The sequence below is a fragment of the Passer montanus genome, unplaced genomic scaffold (assembly GCF_014805655.1).
Source record: "Passer montanus isolate IOZ18808 unplaced genomic scaffold, ASM1480565v1 scaffold9, whole genome shotgun sequence".
Classification (NCBI taxonomy): domain Eukaryota; kingdom Metazoa; phylum Chordata; class Aves; order Passeriformes; family Passeridae; genus Passer; species Passer montanus.
The window spans coordinates 13,428,617-13,448,496 of record NW_024374367.1 but is presented as its reverse complement, the minus strand read 5'-3'; the positions used below and the strand labels follow the sequence as shown (position 1 = coordinate 13,448,496).

Sequence of the window (19,880 nt, the reverse complement as noted above, 5' to 3'; positions counted from 1 at the left end):
AATGTTCCTACAGTAAAATCAAATATTTCCTATTGGAATGGACAGGGCTCTTTGTGATTGTCAGTGCTGTGAAGTCTGGCAAGAAATAGTGTTATTAGATAAACCCACAGTGCCCAAATCCCATTTTCTTTTCATTACAGTGTCAAAATAATTATACCTGTGTAATTTGGGTAAGAAATTGTAGAATAAGTAAAATGGTCCATTGGAAAAGATTGCTTTAAGCTTGTGTTCTCTATAGGGTGGGGTTTTTTGCATGCTGAAGGAAAAAAAAAAAAAAGATAAAAAAAATTTGTATAATTTCATTTGAATAAAAATGTCTGGTTACTCTTTCATGTTCTGTGCAACCAGAGGAGACGGCAAGTGCTGTGTTCTGTTGGGGTTTTTACATCCATGCAGCTTTTGTAAAAGAGAGTTAAAAGAGCCAGGAGTTTTAACACTTTTTGATTCTCAGGTGAAAAATCTCTGTAGAGTTTCAAAGACAGTAGATAAAATTGATGATTATCTGAACAAAATTTTTTGAAGTGTTTTTATTTTGTAGGATTAAGAGATGGGAGGAATTGGGTACTTTCAGGAACATAATTAGCTATCGCAAGTGTTTACGCGTGTACATTTAATCCATATAGACACTCAGTTGCCCCCAGGGGAGAAACACTTACTGTAGCATTGCATTACTTTTTACGTAAATCTAAAAAGTGCCGTTGAAATAACGAGACTAAAATAATCCACTCTGCGCCTCTTTCTTGAGACGGCGTTTGTGCCTTTCACAGTGTTACGGGGTTTGATGTGGTTCAGGAGTAATCTTGTATCAATGAGATAGCATTATAATAGAAAGTCCTTTAGTGGTTTAGTGTAAATATTGGGCTGGTAGGGGAGCTGCTTGCTGGAGCCGCTGTGCCTGCAAGAGATTACAAAAAGGGAGAGAAAGGAAAGGGTCGGAGGCTCTTTTTTTTTATCCTTGAAATTGGCTGGCGGTGCTGGATCCATAGCCAAAGCTAGTTGGGATCTGCTGTGAGAAAACAGGCAGCACAATAGTTCCCTATTCCTGCCTTCATGCGGAGTCTGAAGCCAAATCCTGCTCTTAAATACTTATGTGTAACTCAGCGTGCCTTCACCAGGCACTGCCATGCCTGCCCGCTGGAAGTAAGTGATGTGTTGTATCCTGGGGGTCTTTAAAAAATGTACGTGGTTGCAAATGTCACCTTGGTGGGGAAATAGCTGCAATTCAGATTTTTTAATTTTTTTTTTTTTTAATGTTGGTTTTTAACACGTATTAGCATCATGTCATAGGAAGTGTGTTAGCATGGGCTACCAGAATGTGATAACTTAGGGGTTTTTTTATGAGACCATCTGGAATAAAAGAGGGTGAATTAAAGATGCTCTCTGGGGTTATGGAATCTTAAAGATATTAAAAGGTCTGATTTCCATAATGTCTGCCTCTCCTTTTGCCCAACTGTTGATATAATCTGCTTTAAAATCGATTTGCTGTCATCGTGTAATCAAAGCCTTAATTGCATCATCATTGACTTCAGAATTTTTTGCTGATAAATTTGTGCGACTGATGGTGAAAATGTTGTGAAAAAAGAAACAACAAGTGTTTGAAATAATTTTGCTGGATGTGCTGTCTCCTGCATATGGACACTAAATTTCACAGGTAGTCCAAGAGTCCTTGAATTTCAGTGAGAGATGGGAAAACATTTTTTTGTGTTCAAAACCTTGAGGTTTGATACCACAAACTGTTTAACTTGTTGAAGTCAAAGTAGGAATAAAAGATCAGTATTTAGCACGGCCTTATCAAAACTGTCTTTTAAAATATTATGTCCATTTCCGTTTGTAACTTTAGACAAGTTGTTCTCAAAAAAGAATAATTTTTAAAAGGGATGGTGGAGGGGTAAAGCTGCGTATTCGCTGGGAGGTTGTTCCTCAAAGCACTGAATTAATCCCCCATAAGCTCTGTCCGGGCAAAGACCAAATTGAGTTAAAATAGTTTTATAAAAGAAAAAATTGTGAGTAATGCTTCTCTCTGTCTTCCGACGGATGCCATCTGAAATGGCTGATATCCTGTCCTGAAAATCACAGATGGAAACTTCATCTCAGCACAGTGCTATGGCAAGAATGAAATGAAAGTAGCAGAGTCTCATTTACATTTCAGAAATAGTTCTTGGTAGTTTCCTGTTCAATCCACCAGATTTTCTTCTGTACCTGATGCTGGTTGTTCCCCACACTGAAAGGGCAGGGCTTTAGCTGTGACCCTTGGGGAATTGTGAGTGTGTAGGTGATGCTCTTGCCTTACCAAGGGATGCAGTTTGCTGCAGCCAGCCCCGGTGCAGCGATCACTGAAGCAGCAGCGAGTGTTTGATGCTGTTCCCACAAAGGTTAACTCCTTCCTTTTGGCTTTTGCTGTTCTCTTTAGTCACAGCAACTGCAGGGCAAGCTTTTCTCAACTGGCTTTTTGCTGATTTATTTAAATTTCATTTTTGTTTTATTAACCTGTGCTTGGGAATGCTCTGGACTCTGAGAGTCTGTGATATAAAATGGCAACAGTCTCCTGTTGTTTCTGTGAGGGGGAAGTCAAAGTAAACACTTACTTTGAGAAGAGAACATACACCAGGTGCTAATAAGACTGTATGGACTGTAAATGGCTTTTATGGGAGTCTTTGAAAGAGAAGAAAGTGCAAATTACTGGGGAGGATGGAGAATGCCATAGATCAGGGGAAAAATGTGATACTTGGCAGTTTCTGTGTATTAGTGCAGCCCCTTCCCCAGCATATAATACCAGGTGAGTATTGAACAAAACTGAGATTTGCCACTTCTGAACAGCACCTGTGACTTCCTCGAACATATACACGGCCAGAAATTAAGCTGCTGGGAGTGTGGCAAGTCTTATGAAAGCACCCACTGACCTCACCAAGTCTCTTCAGCTGCCCAGGCAAACCCAAAGGGGTGCATAATGGACAGGAATGACAGCACAGCTCATTGCCATATAAAGAATTGTTCTTTTTTAATGTATGGGTGCATGTGTGTGTGTGTGTGTGTATTTTTAACGGAGCTGCAGTGTCTCTGTGCAGGAGCTGCCCAGGTGCCTTGGGGGAGGACGAGTCCCACAGTGCCTCAGCATCCTCCTCCTGTGGTGCCATGTAGGGTTCCATGGCCTCAAGGTGTCAGGGGCAAGTGGGTACCCTGAGAAGCAGTGGGAGCTCCTGGTTTCTCACACAGCTTTGGAATCACATTGTCAAGGCAATTCAAGTTGTTTGAGGATATTGGAGTGCTCCTTGTGGGGACCTCACACTGTTGGAGTGATGCTCAGAAGGAGGGGTTGATGCCTCCACCCTGCCCTGCCCTGCCCTGCCAGCAGCAGCTCCCAGTTCCTCCCAGCAGTGTCTGGTTATGCTTTTAGTTCTGGTGGTGGTGACTGGTGGTGTGCCTCTCACTGGCCACTCTGGTGGTATCTGCTTCTTGCTTCTCTGTCAATTCTCACTTCTTAAAGACAGAGTAAAAAATTCTAAAGAAATTATATGGATTAAAAACAGGTGTGTGTGAAAACAACCTTCAAGATGGCATAGTCTGGCACCTGAGATATGGGAAACAACAGAGTTAAGGTGGCACAGGCCTTATGCCTCTGGGCTGTTAAACCTGTGAAGCTCTGACATGTTCATGTAGTTTTGGGGGTTTATTTTGTTGATTTTTTTTTTCTTCCCAAAGACCTTGCTTTGGTCTTTGGCACATCATCCAAAATCAAATTTGGGTTACTCCAAATTTGCCACATGGTTCCCTGTTCCTCATTTCTGCATGCCCACCAAGAGACAGCTGGGGCAAATTTACAGAAGTGATCTGGGCTTGGCAGCCACAAATGAGGCCATTTGGGGTTGTCTGCAGCACATGGGGCTGTTAGGATCCATAAAGACTGTGAGTCAGGGTGGGCTCAGATTGGTGCCTCAAGTCTGGGTAACTCAAACCAGCAGCCACCAAGGGCCTCCCTTTTGCTTTGTCTTGGTTTCCCAGCCTTGAGGTGGTTGTGGTGCCATCAAACATCTTTGCAAGTGAAGGTAAGAAGGTTTTTCTTAACCTTCTGCTACGCTAATGAGAGAACTAGAGACATGGTCAGGAGGAGTTTGGTAATTCTGTATTCATTTTGGATTTGCATAGCATGTGCTGAATAAGTAGTGTGTGCCACTGTGAGTAGAGGCTTTATAAGGAGAAAAGCAATGTTTAATAGCTGTGCATTAGATGGGAGTCCCACAGAAAAAAAAAATAAGATTGTGTAAGTGAAGACTTGATTGTAATACTCATTTCAAAGGTGTAAATCGGGATTGCACGTTGATGTTGCCAACTTTGTTGCTTAGTTTTTGCAACCTTAACGTTATTTTAATATAGCTTTGGAGGCAATTCTATAAAGGATGTACAGCAATATGTTAACATGCTGTGCCATCCTACATTTAGGGCTTGTAATAAGCCTTTTCTATTTTTTTGGTATTGTCTTTGCCAAAAAAAAATAGTGACTGTTGAGCAGTGAAGTATGTGTTCATACTGCTGCATTTTTATTTGATTCTGGGTCCTGTATCTTGTCCCAAGATCTCAAGGCTGTTACTCTGTTCTCTTTGGGAGAAGCAGTCAGGGCAGTCTGTGTGCATCCTGAGATCCCTGTTCAGGGCAGGATAACTGGTGGTGGTGGGAAGGGCTGGAGGCAGAAGAGCACACACAAAAGAAGTTATAGCCACTTAAATCAGACTCTTGCAGCTGAAATAGCTAAAATATTTATATTTGCTGGGGGTGGGGAAGACATACCAGGATTAGTTATTTTTGCCTAGATGTTATAGGTCTGTTTTTTGAGGGGGAGCCTTGTGAAACTTAATTTTTTGTTGCCTAAGGGAAACAGCAGTTTGCATGCTATAAGAGAAGTTTCCGATCATGGGGATTTTTCAGTAATTGGAATGATTATATGCATAGGCTGGGGTTTTTTTTTCTCCCCCTGTTGTCCTTTCCCCCATTTATAACCATAGCTACACCAGTCTCATCCAGACTGAAATGAAGATGGGAAAAAAGTGTAGAATTCATTCCTCCTATTTTGATGTCCAAATACAGTGGTTCAAGTGGACCCACAGATGACAAAATTGATCGTATTAGCAGTTTGTGTGCCTGGCTTTCAGGATGATGGGAGATTGGTGTTCCTATTACTGACATTCTCACCGGTGCTCTGCACATCTCAGAACAACGTGTTTCAACTCTCTCTGCCTAAATTTCACCATATATAAAATTAGATAACCTTTACTGACTTTACAGGTTTTGCAACTATTATGTATGCATTCAGGTATTCCCAGAGTACCAGCACATGGCTCTGCTCTCCTCCTCACCCCTGTTCCTGCTCTGCCAGCTGGAAGTGAGCTGTTCGTTAGCATTGGGCAATGCTGATCTTGGTTTTCTGACTGAATTGATTAGTGATCCTGATGGAAGAAGGAGAAGCCCTCACTGTCAGTGTGTGGGGAGGTTGTTTCCAAGGCAGGTTCAGAGGAATGTTTGTTTTGGGAGCAGCTCACTGACCCCTTGGGATGGGGCAGTTTTCCAAGGCAGGAGCTGGTGTTTCCCTCCCACCCAGGAATGTGCCCATGCTCCTGCTCTTGCAACCCCAGGGCCTCCTCTGGGTTTCTTATGCTCCTCTGCTTGTGAGGCTGAATTTAATTACTGGGGATAAGGTCCTCCAGAGCAGACCTTTAAAAGTCCTATATAAAGATGCTGCTCTTAAGTAATTCAATATTTCAACTGCTCTGTGCTGGATTGATTGATTGATTAATGGAGGAGTTCATTTAATTAATCTGGGGCTTCACTAAGTCACATGTGTTACAGTAAATACTGTGATGGTGGTGATAAAGGAGGCGGGTGGGAGCTGCAGCTCCCGGTTTGCCTCTGGTCCCTTTGGATCCACGGCAGAGCCACAGGTGCAGAGTCACCCGGGCTCCTGTGCCGGATCTGTCTCGTTGGGTTGCTATCTATAGGCTGCTAAATGTGTTTCGGGTGGCAGGCAGACGTGATGCTTTGTCACTTCCTACAAGCGTGCATGTGGAGCGAGACGGTTTTTCCCCTCCTTAGCCCCAGTGCACGCCCAAGTGGTTTGCCTCCAGTTTTGGATTCTGTAATGTTGATATGTCATCGCGCATTGACAGGGACCAGATCCTCTCTCTCTGAGCTGGGTTCCTCTGCTGATGTTTTGTTAGCACTTTGCTGGCCAAGTTTGGTCCCTGGGAGGGCACAGGTTCCCCTGTCCTGGGGGGGGTGGTGGAGATGTGCTGTCATGGCACATGTGCAGCACCCAGGGGATTTGTGACTCAGGCTGCAGAACACCCCAAAACTGAAAGTTTCAGCCATGTGTGGAGCTGCAAAGCCTGATCTGCAGGCTGGTGGAGGGCTTATTACTCCTTCCCTCACCCTCATTGCCCTCAGTTGCTTTAACAAAGGGAAGTTGTGTTTCCTCTGAGGGTTTTCCGTGTTGGCCCTGAGTATGTGAGGCATGTGGGGACAGGGCTGCTGTGGGGAGCTGTGCAGGAACTCCCCCAGGGCTTTAGTGCTCCGTAATCCAGTCCATCTCTACCAGAGAAACTTTAGTCTTGTACAGGAAGGTGCTGTTGGTGGTTTCAGATGGGAAGGAGATGACTGAAATGGCTGTGATCATAGCACTCCGAGATTTGGTACAAGTGTTCCCAAATCTGTCATTGTACCATAGCTAGACATGAAGGAGATGTGACTGCCTGGCCACAAACCCATGTGCAGTGGGATCTTGCAGCTGCGTTGTGTGGGCTGTATCCCAGTGCCTGAGCTGGGGGCTGTGCCTCTGTCCTGGAGTGTCACAGTCGGTGGCTCCAGGATTGGTCACTGCTGTCACATTTCCAGATTTCCCTGTCCAGGCTTTGTACAAAGAGATGTAGAAACAGATTAACAGGCACATGTATGATGTGCACACAGTCATCCACCCTACTCTTGATTGAAGGCAGTGAAAAGCCCAAAAGCTGGCCAGCCTCACGACTGGGTTTGGTTCTGCATAACCAGCACGTGAGCAGTTGCACAGCAGCTGAGAGGGCTTTTTTTCCACCTCTCTCTGTTGTTTTTAAAAAAGAAATGAAGCCATGATTCGTGGACGAGCAGTTTAGTGCTGCTGTCATAGGTTGGTGGTTTGTTGTGTGGTTAGCTTGGTTCTCAGACCTGTGTGCTGGAAGGTAATGGGGTTCATCTCTGAGAGAGCTTTTTCTCGGCAGGATGTCTAACAATGTGTTGCCTCTGTTTTCTCACTTGCTACTCTTACAGAATTTAGTCACAGTACAATATTTGATGAATAGCCTTTGATACAAGGCTTTTATTCTTTTCTTTTTTTTTTTCTTTTTTTCATTTTGGTCACTGTTGTAATACCGTGAAATGCTGACGGAAAGCTGAGTAAAAATGATCACTAAATGTTAATGTGATGGGCCACAGGTTAACCTGTAGGAGTGTTGGTGGAATTCCCTGTGTGCTGAGAGGATGCTGCTGCTGGATGTGGGGGGGTTGTGCTGGTACCTGGCTGGGCAGCCTGTGGATGAGCCCTTTTCCAGCAGCTCATGGCTGTTGCTGTTTTCCAGCCCTGGTCATAGCACAGGAGGCAATCTCTTGGCACTCTTTATCTCCAGCCCCCAGCGAGTGTGGGGTGGAATTCCTGCCCAATTTTGATGCTCTCTCCCTGCAGCCAGGCTGTATGGGAGCTAGTGCTGCAGGAGTTTTTAAGCAATTTGAACTGAAGTAGCTGCATTGTTCATCTGATTAAATAGTATTTAATTAGCTTTGTTTTATCCTTTTGCTTCAGTGTGAAGATTGGGGAGGGGGGAAAGGAAAAGATAAAATTGTCTAAATGAAGCTTTGTCATTTAAAACACATATAAAACTCAGTGAGATGCCTTTTATTCCCCTGTCCTTTATCTTCCCTCACAAGCTTTCCACGAATGAGTAGTGCATGTTGAGGTTTATCTTTGCTTTTATGTGCAGTAGCCACATGCTTAACATCGAGCACATTTGAGTTGCATTTCATAGGGCTTTCACAATCCCTTTATAAAGGGACTGATCTGCTAACATCACCCTCTTTAGATCTAGCAGGCAGGATGTTCCTCCACACAGTGAAGTGCTCGCAGTGTCTCTTGCCAGACCAGTAAGTGAATGATTTCAAGCCTGGTGGGCAATACTTGTGTCCATGCGTAGCACAGACAGACCACAGTAGTAGGCAGCTGCATGTAATTTTGAACTCCACTCATTGAACTGTAATAAAACAATATAAGCACTGCTTGGGGGAAAGATTGGATGCAGTTATCCTTACACAGGGCTCAGGCATATGAAAGCAGCGCTGGCTGACAAGAGGATTTTGAGATTTGATTTTGATTGAATTGCAGAATTGAACAGGCCAGGAATGTCAGTGGAAGGCTAAATGCCTGTAGTGCCATAAAGTTTTATTCATGTGAGGCTTTCCAATATAAAGTAGATGGATTATTGGAGAAGGTGTCAAGGGACATGAAATAGAAGTGCCCAAAACATAAAATGTGGGTATAAGGATAAAATTACTTCTTGCTTAGTACATAATTAGCTCACAAAAATGTTTTTCAGGTAGTTGTTTGTTTATTGTTCAACCTTTTTAAAAGCTAATTCATTACACAAAATAAAAAAAAAAAAAATCCTTGGGTTTTGCTTCATCTCTCTGGCTGGAATTCATATTCTTTTAAGAACAGGTTTAAAAAACAAATTCTATCTTAATTTATTTTTTTATTAGGAAAAAGGTGTCTCATTAAAAAAAAGATGTGGGGGAGGAGAAGTCCGCAGGATAGAAAGGAAAAGGGAAAAAAAAAAAGACAAGTCCACAGGATATGAACACTCTGCAGACACTGAAAACTATTATGCTCAAAAACAAGAACGGGATGTGTATTCACATACCACAACACACTGACTTATTTCATAGCTCAGTAATGCATATGTAATTAGAGACAAATTTGCATAGGACAGCTGATAGCCAAATTTGTATGGCATTAGAGACAGCTTCACTCCTTTGCAGTGAACTCTGAACAATAAATAAAGTCTCACACAGGTTGGATGTGGGTCAGCACGAGGGGGTGCATTTCTGTGCCCAAATTCTGGGTCTGTTTACAGCCCCGTGTCTCAGTTAACGTTTTCCCTAAACATGCTCTAAATCACATAGAATATGACCACAGGAAAATAATCATAGCTTTATGCTACATCCAGTCACTTAGAATTGTAACATAAACAGTAAAACAGCCTTCTTATTGCAAGACCTTTTTTCTGTTTTAAATTTCCTTTTTTTTTTTTTTTTGGAAAAGGGGTTGTTGTGTTAATCTTGCCTTAACCAAGAACACGAATACCTTTCTGTATGTGTTTTTTATAGGGAGGTGGTGTGTGGTGCATGCAAGACTGTCAAAATGGGATCTCAAATTGCCATAAAACCTAAACTTACAAAATTGTATTTAAAGAACAGCATACATTTATATTTTCAGAACTAGTTGCCTGTAAGCTGTGTGTTCTTCCATTTCAGTCCCTCCTGATTGAGATGGCATGTATGCTTAGGTAGTATTTATATGTAATTGTTTTTATTTTAAGTCCAAAAGAAACACCCAAATTGTTGTTACCGTTCAGATTGTAATTATTATTTTTGAAATCCTCTGTGAGCGTGGATTTGTAAATTCTTTAGGAAAGAAATGCCCCATTCAGTGCTGGTGGTAACTCTCCAGGGATTTGTTAAACTTTTATTTACCACATGTTATATATATCGTTCCTTCGTGGCATTTTGGGTTATTTTGTATTATTATTTAGGTTTGCTGAAAGTAAATGTGATGGGGATTTACCTAAATGAATAGCAGTTTATTTCTGATGTGTTTCTTTGAAGGAAAAGGATAAAAAAAGCTCCCTTCTCCCCCCTACCCCCCAACTCATACTGGCTATAGTCCTTGAATTATGTGTGGTAGAGATGCTGTACTCAATAGAGCGACTTTTCTTTTCTTCCTCCCCCTCACTTCCCCCCTCTGGCTGCATTTTTTCCCCCCCTTTCTTTTTTTTTTTTTTTTTTTTTTCCCTTAAATAGGGTTTTGCAGCAGACTGTAATGCAGGGAGTTGGTTTCAGGGTGTATGGCTATCCGGGCTGGGGGTGTTCCATCACCTCATGCAGCAAAGTCAAAATATCTACAGAGTCACCAGGTAGCAGAGAACCAAGAACTTTGAACCCAGGATCATAAACCAGCTCTTTTTTCTTTTTATTATTTTTTAGTTTTTTATTTTAATACCTCCTGAATTTGAATATCTCAAGTTAAAGAAAAGTGAGCTGCTTCTTTTGTTTTGTTTTCTGTTTTGGTAGGTGTTTTTTTTTTTAATTTTTTTTATTTTAATAACTCCTGAATTTGAATATCTCAAGTTAAAGAAAAGTGAGCTGCTTCTTTTGTTTTGTTTTCTGTTTTGGTAGGTGTTTTTTTTTTTAATTTTATTGACTGTACTGGTTATGACCTGCTTAATATTTAGACATGTTTAAGTTATTTAGAAGTGCAGGTTAAATAGGCAGACAAAATGGTTTAGCTTTAGACAGTTTTAAAAATAATACTTTTATTTAAATTCTATGACATTTATTATTGACTGTACTGGTTATGACCTGCTTAATATTTAGACATGTTTAAGTTATTTAGAAGTGCAGGTTAAATAGGCAGACAAAATGGTTTAGCTTTAGATAGTTTTTAAATATTACTTTTATTTAAATTCTATGATGTTTATTTTTAAAATATTTAAAAATACTATTTTTAGATTATACTGAAATTTGAAGCATTTTGTGTTCATAAATTATTAAATACAAAATAAAAATAAAATTCCTTGATTGCATTTTAAAAAAAAAAGCCCAATGACCTAGCTGAAGTTGGCTCTTTGAGTTGTTAGAGTATGTGAATATTGATAAGCTTAGATGACCTTCTGTAGACTAAGTTTGGTTTCAGTGTTCATTGAGATAGGGCTGAATGATTAGTTTCAGTAATTCCTTTGATGATTCAGTAAAAACTGTGAAAAGGAGACCTTGCTCTCCTTTTCCAGTCTAGGAATAAAATAAAGGTGTGGAAGATGGAGATCTAATACTGCTGTAATTGTAATATATTCCATTTTCTTACAACAGATCATGTTCGGTAAATGTTTTACATGCATAAATGAATAAACTCATTATGTATCCAGCATATTTAAACAATCTTCATTTAATAAATAAAAATGTTATTTTCATTTTCTTTCAGTTTTATTTTTCAACCAAATGAAGATCGATATGAATCCTAAAATTGCCAAATAATAAAAACTGTCATGATTTCTAACACAGTCATAGCCTAAAACTTAGGGATGCAAATGGATGTGAAAATAACCTGTTATCATCTTTAGCAGACAGAAAAATTAAAGTAATGAAAAGGCCTTATTTTATTAAGTTGCTAACCAATTAGAATTGACGCTTCTTTGGGAAAACAAATATAAAAGTACAAATGCAAAACAAGATTGAAATCAGTGATTTAAATCATGTTTCCTGCTTTTTGATATAAACCATGATTAGAATCAGTGATTCAAATCACTGATTTCAATCAGGCTCATGCTTGGGATGGATTAATTTGTGGTTACCAGTGAGAACCCTCTGAAGATGAAGGCAGGGAGTCCCAAGTGGAGGGTGAGCTGCCTGTGACAGGGGGGTTGGCCATGGTGGTCTTCAAGGTCCCTTCCAACCAGACCATTCCACGTTTCAGAATGCCTCCTCACTCATTGGCCTCAAATACCGAAATCACACGTGCAGGATTCCTGTGGTCGCCCCTCAGCTCCTTTCCAAGAGGATCCATCCAAGTCTGGGGGCTTGTGCCAGGTGAGGTGGGACTGAGATCCCTTCTGGGGTGGCCTCAGCCCAGCTGTGGAAGCAGAGGGGCTCAGGCTAGGTGGGACTGAGATCCCTTCTGGGGTGGCCTCAGCCCATCAGCTGTGGAAGCAGAGGGGCTCAGGCCCCTTCCCCTGTGCGTTGTGTCCTCCCCACTGCTTTCTGCCCTCCCTGCCTGCTCCTGCAGGGATTTACTGCTCTCCCCAGGGGCTTGGCTCTTCCCATCTCCTTTGCAGAGGACACGGCACAGAGTTCCATGAGCTCCCAGAGAGTATTTTTGGCTAATCAGTTCTCCCACATAGAGCGAGTATTAAGGTTTTTTTTAGCCTTTCCTCAAAACCTGTGTTCCCTTCCAGGAGCAGCAGGGCTGTGTCCCTTGCAGTGAACTCTTTCTTCCATGGGAGCTGTGGCCATGCTCTGGTTCAGGCCGTGGTGAAGCTCTCCCCTTTCCACCAGCCCTTTCTGGTCCTTCTCTGGACATCCTTCAGTAAAGACAGGAAAAGAGAGAGCTTGCCTACAGGAAACCTTAAGGAAGAGAAAAATAAGCATTTTTTCTTTGGCCAGAACACTTTGGCAGAGGGGCAGCAGTGGGGATTGGTGGAGCCCTGCTTCAGTGGCTGGTGCAGGAGAGCTCCTGTTGTAACAGCATAGATCACATCTTCCCTTGACAGGGTCTCAGTGTTAAAGAAACCCAACATAAACCTCGATATGCTCTGGGTCAGAGATGTCAAGTAGAGCAGATTGCATTCAAGTTGCACATAAATTATTTAAAACGCCCATAAAGATGGGTCAAGGGTCCTTGCATTGGTAGAAGTCAGTTTAAGCTTGTGTGCTGTAATTGTTTCCATATGATGACCTTTTTGAGCACACAGAGTGGAAATCCTTAGCAAGGTGCACAAGTAGAGAAACACGTGGATTTTATTGTAATAAGGTTTCTAGTTGGAAGGTCTCAAAATAATTAGCTTGATTTAGCGCTCTCATTTCTGCCTGTGTTCCAGACTACATCCAAGCCTTTTATGGAGCATAAATAGTTCCTTCATGTAGTGTTGGCAGCTGAATAGTCAATACTATAAGAATAATGCAGACAGAGACCTTCCACCAGTGCTGGATGAAGTCAGCTCTCCTGAAGGAGGGAGATGTTTTGGCAGAGGAAGGTGCCATGTGTTTCTTGAGTCAACCATTGTAAATTTGTGAGCAGTTGGTCCTTAAATAGGAAGGTTGGGTTTTTTTCTCTTATATTTAGGGATAACTAGTAGTGGACTGATCCTATTGCTTAATGGTATTTAGGTCACATGACTTAACTTCACTCCTAATTGTGCATTTTAACTCCAGTTCTGTATATTTGAACACAGTCAAGTTTCCTCAGCAGGTTTTCCTAGGTTTAATCCATGCTAATTTATTCTTGCATTCTGACTGTAGTGACTGTCTCGAGGCAAATCAGATGAATGGGGTCAGATTTTTAGCTGGCATAAACTGACACAGTTCCTTAATTCTTCAGCACTTGCTGTATCTGTGCTGATTTATGCCAGCCAGGAGTAAAGGCCATTTAGATTAACCTGGTACTGTCTGGTGACTAAGTTTGAAAAAACCCAAATACTTTGTACTTCTTGTGAGCTGCAACAGGAAAACATCCAGGAAAATAGTTAAATATGGGATAGGAGGGCTCGTTGTGTGTGGTACAGGAGCTGTATGGACAGTAGGATGCAGAGATGTAGCACTGATTCCCAGGGAAATGTGATTTATAGAGATGATTTGTAGCTGGAAATCTTGCACTGCTGGAAGTATTGGTGCATCCATAAAGGTAACAGCCAGTATTTAAGATTTGCTTTGAAAAGTTTAATATTTCTTCACAGTAGGAAGGAATGCTGCTGGAGGTTTTCCTCTGCATGTGAATGGGCATGTGAAATACCTACACAGAACACAAATTACAGACACATGGAGCAGGCCATAAGAGATGGTGTGACAGAGGAATTTCACTTAATCAGGGGGTGAACCCACGTGCTCTGTGTTTTGGGATCTGGCCCCTGGGGAGGAAGATGCCTGCTTGCTTTATGCCCTGGGGTACCCCCTTAAAGAAGCAGGTGCTTTGGTAAATGCTTGTGTGTGTGTGAAAACCACCCTCCAGTGGTGCCTGGTTGGGCTTCTGGAGCTTGTTGACACTCCTGCCTTTCTGGCTTGGCTGATCCCTGCTGATTCATTCTTGAATGTGTTGGTTCTTCCCTTGCAAATTGCTTTGTGTGGTTTGTTCATAGCAGGGAGTTACTGCTAAATATTGGGACGGGCTTATGGTGACACCCTTGAATTTTTGCTGGTTTTCATCTGGGTTGGTTTTTGGTTGGTTGCTGGAGTTTGAGCTGAGGCTGGGCAGTGCCATGGAGACTGTTCTGCATTTTCAGCTCCAGTGAGAGGTGCAGCACATCAGCCTTATCAGAGCTGTAACTTCATTGTGGTTGCTCTGGGAGGAGGCTACTGGCTAATTCATGTGCACAGAGAAGTTGGGGTGGGTGCCTGTGGGTAGTAAGTGATTTGGCATTTGCTGCTTGCTGTTGAAGAACACAGAGCCCACTGGTCTCCAAATTCAGAACTAATATGCCTAAAAATAAATAACCACACTAAAGCCAGAGATCATTTGAAGAAGTGTAAGGTGGCAAACCGCACCAAGAAATCTTTGCAAAAGGCAGTGCAGAAGTTTTAGTGCTGCTCTTTAAAATTCAAGATTTTATCTTGGAGAGTTATCTTTAGAAAAATAAACGTTCCCTTGGAATCAGGTATACTAATCCTGAGATACTGACTGTGGAATGCTTATTTCTCTGGAGAGACTCTAGGGAAGAAGGTGATGCTCATTTTAGCAGCTTGAGACCCCCACAGCCTATGCTGGTCTGATGTCAGTTCATTTGCTGAAATAAGCTGAAAATTCCACAGCAGAGGAAAGCCCTGTCTGGAATAAGATTTCTTTAAAATAAAAATAAAAAAAAATAAAAAGTCAAACTTCCCCTTTGTGATTTATGATCCCTTTAACAATGCCACTTTCTCAAAGCCATGCATCATACACAAACAATGGGCCACATAGAAAAGCGTGCTCCCCGGAGTATTACCAAGCATGTAATTTTGTCTTTAAATTCTTTGGAGTGAATTGTAAGAACATGACTTCATAGGAACCTTTGAGACATTATGGCTTTTAATAATGCTTTGCTGCTACATGTAATACTTCAGTTTTACTTTTATTAATTAAATTGCTCGTTGGGTGCGTGTGCAGCGGGGAGGGGATCCCGTCCATCCCGGCACACCCAGGGGGGATGTGGCTGCCAGGAGGGCTTTGCTCCCCTCCTGAAGTTGAGGGGGCTGCACTCTGCTCTGGTCTGATGGAGGTTCAGGAGAGTTTTTCCTCCAGTTTTCATCCCCTGGACAAGCACATCTGTGCAGTCGCCCCATCCCTCCAGCCTCGGTGCCCACGAGGGGGTGCGCACGAGAGGCAGCTCCTCTTCTTCTTCCTCATCATGAGCTTGTACAAAACCCTGTGGGGTGTGCAGCTGTCCCACCCCTCAGCCAGCTCACGTGCACGGAGTGAGGGAGCTCCTGCCTTGGCTCTCCTGCCCGGCACTGCCATCCGCTCACGTCTGTGATCTCCCCAAATTTATATATATATGTTTTTGCAAGTTTTCAAGAAAATTGAGGTCAAACTTATTTCCTCCTGTAATCCCTTTGCCACCCCCCCTGTCAGCTTTATTTTTTTTTTTTTTTAGCAGGCACATCTTGCATTATGTAAAACATAGGTGAAGAAACATGTTCAGTAAATCTGCGTTGCCTTTCTGTCTGCAGGAGCTGGGTTTGGATATGGCTGCTTATCTAATAAAGGGTGGAAGCTGCACTTTTTACAGCTTTTTGTAGCACGGTTTGTGGGCTTGCCCATAATAATACAATTATGAAGGTTAACAGGAAAAAACTGGGTCCAGGAGTGATTCCAGGCAGCTGGCAATGCCGACGAATTGGAAGCGCACCACCAATGAAAACTGCAGTGAAAAGCAAATTAAACCTCATATCTGCCATCTCACTCGCTTTTCTCTGCTTTCCTGTTTGGACTTGAAAGGTGATTGGAGCCAAGGCAGTGACAGTTGACGGAAGTGCTGCAAGGAGAGAGTATTTATTTACAGTGAATCGTGGTGATGCTTGTTCAGGATGCGGTTTCACGCAGGATGTTCTGTCCCCACCCCCGGTTTGATCATTTCTCCAAAAAAAAAAAAAAAAAAGGAAGGGGGGGGTTTAAAAAAAAAAAAAGCTTCTTGATTGTTTGAGGCCACAGCTAATGCTTGGAGAAACAGAGCAGCATGCCTGTACTTGGAGAGTGCTGTAATGTGCCGTCGGAGGAAGTTCCTGTATTAGGCACAGAGGCTGCTTGGGACTAACTCCTGCCCAGATGTGTTCAAAACCCAGTGCTGGCCCTGCACATTTAAACTGGGAATGGGCTGGGTGGGTCCCCATGCTGCCAGTGATGGCCACCCACTTGGATGTCAGCCGCACTGCCAGCTGATGTGGCTGTAAATTTATATTTTTGGAGAGGGAGGAAACAGCAGGAGTTATCCCCCTCTGTATGTCTTAGAAGGTTTGGGATAGTTCATCATTTGGATGAGGGGTTCCCCTCATTCTTTTTCTGCTCTAATCATGGACTCACTGAGTGGTTTGGGTTTGAATGATTTGGGTTGGAAGGGAACTTAAAGACCATCTAGTTTTAGACCCTCCTGGGTCACCTTTCACTAGCTCAGGTTGCTCAAAGCCTCATCCAGCTTGGTCTTGGACACTTCCAGAGATGGCCATCCACACCTTCTCTGGGCAACCTGTGCCTATCCTCACAGTAGATTGACTTGAACCCTGCAGCAGATGAAACAACAGAATGTCCCTAAACATTGTGCAAACATTGTGCTGGTCCAGGGACCCAGATGGGCAGGGTTTATCTGAAGTCCTCCTGCCATCCCAGCACAGGAGAAGGGGTCTGGCTCGCTGGGATCAGGCTGTTCCCAGGGGTGTTGGTGTGGGTTGGTGCCCATCCCAAAGCTGCAGGATGGTTCTACAGCCCTCACACCTCTTGCTGCCATATCAGCCCAGCACCGATGGGTTTTGTGCAGTTCCTGACAGGCAGGCAGAGATAGTAACTTCTGTTAGTCCCAGACAGGGCTGGTGATTAGATAGGGAGAGTTTCTCTATCTCATTTCTTTCTGAGATAGAGCACAGGGCTTAGGGATGTGCTCTAGCATATATGGCTTCCTTCACGGGCACTGAGCGGGGAAGCTATTGGAAACTTGAGGGATTACAGGGAGGGGTGAATATGGGGGTTTCTTTATTTATTTACTTTGACATTTTCTTTTAAACTATTTCCAAGAAGTACATTTTTACCAGTTTTTCTGTCTGGAAGAAGGAACCTGATGGGGTTTTTTTTCCACTCACAGCTTTTAATTACACCATTGCCATCATCGGGCCCTTTCTACAACTCCCACATTGTTCAGCAGACACGGTGAAATGTTTTTAGGAACCTATAAAAGCCAGTAATTTGCATCCAGAGGCCATGGTTGTGTTCAGCATTCAGGCAAGGAAGCAACTGCCTGGGTAACTTTATGGCCAGGACATGTGCTGCATTGTGGAGCGGGGCTGCTGCCTGCCCGCGCTCCCGCACGGATTGCTCTGCGAGTACATTTAATTAAGTAATGAAGTTGTTAGGGCTGGTAGCTGAGAATCCAGCTCCCCAAAGGTCCATTGTGCCAGGGAGCTGAGCCGGAGCCAGCCTGCCTCCTTCCCCGGCTCTGTGCCGGCTTTCCTCAGCCTCTCCCCAGTTCTGTGCCTTGGGGGTGTGAGCTGTGCCTCCTTTTGGGGTTGGGCTCCCTTGGTTGCAGACGAGGGCTGTTCTTGGTGCGGGATGCTGCCTGGCAGTCCTGTGAAATGGTTCTTGCTGTGGGTGATGGCTGGGTTGACACGGGGCATCAAGGACTCCCACGCATCCACAGCTTTTGGAAGCCATCGGTTTCGGAGGCTAACGAGGGCCTCGTGTTGAAGAAATATGTTAAGGTTTAGGATGAGATTTGCAAAATTGCCAAAGAGAATTTTTTTTTTTTTTGAAGAGCTGTTTGAATTTGGGTAATCAAAACATCTTAAGTAGCTCTGAAAATGTCAGTGTGGAAGAGCCTGCTCATAGCTGGTCTAGCTGAACAAAAAAGGCTAAGATGCTTCAGAAGGGGGAAAACATCATCTCTTTTAAAGGTGATAGGATGGCTGTGGTTTGGTATTGTGTAAAAATTGTAAGTAATTTCTTAGCAAGAAAGAGCTGTCTATTCTCAGCGGGCTGTGAAGCCATGAGATACAGGACCTTGGAGCATTCAGTAGCCAGGGAAGAGTTGTTTAAAAAGTACCTTAAAAAATCAGGAATATTCACCTCAAAAAAAAAAAAGGAAAAAAAATTGCAGGAAGACATTTTAATTGAATTAAATCTGATTTTTTGGGAGGGGTTGAGGTTACTAGTAGTAACTAGCCTGAATTAAACTTGGATTTCTTATCCAAACAAAGTTCACATTTTTATTTTACTGTCACACATGTGTACTTTTCAGACTGCCAGTCTCTCCAGTCAGGAGCACAACATAGTTTTTTCATTATTGCTTTGTACACTTGTGCTCCCCCACCACCATATATTCTGTCCATTTGAAAGAATAAAGTGCTGCTCTGCTCCTTGAGTGGGAAATAACAGTAAGGATGGTGCGGGGTGTGTGGGATGCCTCTGCCCCCTGTGCAAGCCTTCCATTCCCAAGATTTATCAGTTTCAGCTATTTCAGCTTCTTAAGTTATATCAACATCAACAAAGAAATAAAGCCAGGTCCTTACTTTTAGCACAGACACCATGAACAGGCTATTCAGTGTGTGCTCAGCTCCCAGCAGGAACGTTTGTGCCAGACAGAGGACTTTTTGATCCTCTCTTTTCTTCCTCCATCTGAATAGGCTGTGGCTGGGGGTGAGATGTCTGTTGTTGGACAAGGGGAACTGAATATCCAGAGGGCTCGGGCTCTTCAGTGCTCACTGATGCTCCTGGGGAAGAGAGGATGGTTTGGCAAGGATGGAAATTTTGTCTCTGTGAGGGTTGACCCCGCACCTTGAATTTAAGGGGATGCAGTGCTAGGGGCATATCAGGGGACGATGCTGCCTTGCAAGAAGGGAGACAGCATTCCCTGTGGCCTCAGAGAGTTGTCTGGGAGTCAGAAATGTGCAGGGTTTGTAGTTAACCCAGGCAGGTCGTGCTGAAACACGCTCCTGGGAGCGGGGCTGGGGTGAGCCGGCAGTGACTGACACAGCTCCTCCTGCCCAGAGCCTGCACCCAACTGCTGCTCATGGCCTCGAGTGCTTGCTGAAGTGGTTCCCAGCCAAGACAGGAAACTATTTGACTCCGGGTGCTAGAGAGCTTCTCTCATGGTATTTACAGATAAAAGGGGAGGAGTTGAAAACCGTAGTCCCTATTCAGCCCAATCTGATAACCTCCAGGGATTTTATTAGTTCAAAGAAATTTTGGATAGGGAACTTGTGTGCTTAAGTGGAGCTGAAGCCCCAACCCTTGGAGGCATCCAGTCCTTACTAAAACCTTAGAAAAACAAATGCTGCTTGTAACAATCTTTTTTCTTACTTTTTTTTTCCCTTAATGTTTTAAACTATTAGGCCATTCTAAAATTTAATACATAGGTAAGAATACATCCTTGATCTTTAAAATTAACTTTCTCTCCTGAGCATTGATGGCACAGAAACCACTTTTGTTCAACAGACTTCAGTCTGTGAGGGGCTAAAAATAAGGAAGGTGAATTATATTCAGAAACTAGATGGGCAGAATATGTTTTGTTGAAATAAATTAGGAAAGCAATAGTAAAAGGACTGTTTTCCACAATGCTTTACTGGGTTACCTGTTAGTTTTAATGCTGTGTCCTCATGTTGGATGGAGATCCACAACCTCTCTGCATGCCATGGTTATGTTGTAGGTG

The 19,880-nt window shown here is 43.0% G+C and overlaps 1 protein-coding gene across 7 annotated transcripts in view; it reads left to right on the top strand.

The window, feature by feature from the left end:
- The window catches only part of FOXP1 (forkhead box P1), a 380,068-nt gene that overhangs the window by 68,807 nt on the left and 291,381 nt on the right, over positions 1 to 19,880 (top strand). Inside the window, exon 1 of one of the 7 annotated variants that reach the window (XM_039733870.1) lies at positions 3,926 to 4,043. The exons of the other annotated variants lie outside the window; for them this stretch is intronic. The gene's annotated coding sequence lies outside the window, so the exon portion shown is untranslated. Of the gene's footprint in view, positions 1 to 3,925; positions 4,044 to 19,880 lie in introns of those variants that run through there. 7 annotated transcript variants of the gene reach the window in all.